Below are 2,766 nucleotides of genomic sequence, written 5' to 3'. Positions count from 1 at the left end.
AGGCGTGAGCGGCAGTGACTGATTCTCGCTGAAGTGGCGGCGAGACGAGGAAGGAGGAGCTGCCATGGTTTCTTCTCAACCTACGACTCCCTAATTTGGAAAAGTGAGAGTGAATTGGGGATTTGAGGGAAGAGGGAGAATGTGGGCTTCATGCCTCTTTTCTTTTTCCATTTAAGTTGTTGGGCCAATAATAAAAAAAAACAGATGGGCTGCATAGTATTAAAAGGAGACTTGGCCAGTATATTTATTTAATTGTTGGGCTGAAATAATTGATCCTTGGGCCAAAATAAATCAAAGAGGGAGAAGAGCAGTTGGGTCAGACGGAATTATTTTACGAAGGAGCTTGGGCTGAAATTAATTTAGTCTTATGCTAGAATTCTAATTAAGTTCTTGAGCCATGATTAATTAGGGCATGCATTCTAATTCTAATTAAAGTTTAAGAATTTCTCGAGTCTTATTAGTACATTGTTTGTTTTCAAAAGGCTATCTCTGCAAGTTAAGGGTGGAGTCAAGAAAATTCAAGTTAAGGAGTTTTAAGCGAACGAGGTGGGCTTTCGAACTAAAGTGTTTCATGTGGGCTTTCGAACTAAAGTGTTTTTATGCGGGCTTTCGAACTAAGATATTTTTAAGGCTTTCTGTTTAAAGTATGTTTACAGTTTTTATGAAAAGTATTTTTTGTGTGCTTCTATTTAAGATGTGATGTTAAGTGCGAGCTTGCTATTTAATGTGTGGTATTATGAAAAGTGCTATTTACCTAAAGTGAAAGTGATGTGATTTATTTGATGTTATGTGTTGCCTTATGAGTGCTTGTGAAGTGTAGCTTTTGTTGAAGTTTTAAGTTCGGCTTTGACCGATAGAAATGAGTTTGTTCCAAATATGTTTACAAGGAAAATGAAGTATTGAAGGTTATGTGTTCGGATTTTGAGGAAAGAAAAAATGAGTTTATGTTGCAAAAATGTTTTATGAGAAAAATAAGGTTGCGAAAGTTAAGTCGAGCCATGTTTTGTTTTGAACTGTGCCTATCTGATTGACTAGCAAGGCGATGTCCCTACTAGACAAGGAGTTTCAGTTTTAGTTAGTGAATGCGGGTTTGTAAGTGGGATGAGCCCATACATTCCGATTCACCAGGAGTTTCGTGAATTCTGTTCACTAGGAGGTTAGTGGGCTTCTGTTCCCCAGGAGTTAGTCAGATACGACATGTGTTCTAGGAAAATAGATCGGCAGGTCGTTTTTGAAAAAGGAAAAGAGGAAAATGTTTCAGTGTTCTCGGACCTTTTCCTAAAACCCCGAGCTCACTCAAAGAGTGACTTGACAAAACTAGTTTTTCAGTAAAATATATTTCGGAACGTGTCCACTGAGTACACCAAGTACTCAGCCCTGTATATGTTTTTAAAATGTGTAGGTTGAGCAGTGATGACGGCGGGCGGTGTTGAACATAGACGATGAAGATCCTTCGATAGAATAGTAGTGATGACGGCGGGGGTGTTGAACATAGACGATGAAGATCCTTCGATAGAATAGTACTCGGATGCGACGTGTCTCCATACATGACGTTATCTGCTCTTGACTCTTCCGCTGCAATGTAAAAGTCGAGTTTGCTCTCCTTGTATCGTGCACTCTAATATATATTATTTGAGTTATTTCGGTTCAAGTTTCAGTTGTGCCACAGTTTTCCCCTTTCTTCCCCGCTTCTTTCATCCTCCCCTAGTCGCGATCAACCGGGCTTTCTATCCCTAGAAAGTGCGGTCGTGACAACAAAGGAACTAAAAGAACTCATCTCCCCAAAGAAAATTATTCGTGCAAACCCAAAAGATTTAATTCCTCGTTCGGCGTGAAATTATTTTTCAGAATGTCCATTTTAATCACTATATCGCATTCAATAGGAAAATTTTTATTATACGAAAATCGCGGGTGTTGCAACTTCCCATCAAATCTCATAAATTACGAATAATTTGGGTTCCATTTAATTTACGATATTTCACGTGCCTAAGATGTCAATATCTATTAAATTAATTCTTTGTTTGCTACATGCCATGAATTAAATTTAATATCTTTTCCAATGAGTTTCTAGTTAGGAACTTCGTTTACTATTAATGGAATAAATTCCAACTGACCAATTTCACTGAATAATAAATTCTTTTTTCCAAACACCTCTTGCGATATTACCATACCTCGCAGACACAGAATTCAATGCAATAACCTATTTGACATATCCTAGTAATCAATTACTATTAACCAAACTATCATATTTATTGGGTTACGAAAATTTGCGCATATCAATAGCTCAAAGTAGCGTATGATTAAATGAAGCATGCCATATGTTATATACAAGGATTAAGAAATACTAAACCTCCAAGATTATATGTTTAAGTAGATAGCAATACAGATATATCTCACCTTACATCCTATTCAATGCTATACCACTCTGTCTGTTTTTCTTAGGTAAGAAAAACATTTCGGACGGACACTGCAACATTTCACGATAGGTAACCAAAGTCTATCTAGGCCGTAACTATGTTTTTCTTTTGCAAGGAACTGACCGAGTCACCTACTGTGATTACATGTTCCACTTATCGTCCTATAATGCAAAAGTCTTAGACTTGTTTAATTTATACATGTACACATACATTTATTACTCCCTCTGTTCCACAAAAGATATCTCACTTTCCTTTTTAACTTGTCGCACTAAAGAGGTCACATTCATTTTTAGAAAAAATTTCTCTTACATTAATATAAAAATTATATTTTCTTTTTTCACTTAACACA

This window comes from Salvia splendens, chromosome 17 (genome assembly GCF_004379255.2).
Source record: "Salvia splendens isolate huo1 chromosome 17, SspV2, whole genome shotgun sequence".
Lineage (NCBI taxonomy): Eukaryota > Viridiplantae > Streptophyta > Magnoliopsida > Lamiales > Lamiaceae > Salvia > Salvia splendens.
Note: the sequence above shows the minus strand (reverse complement) of the source record.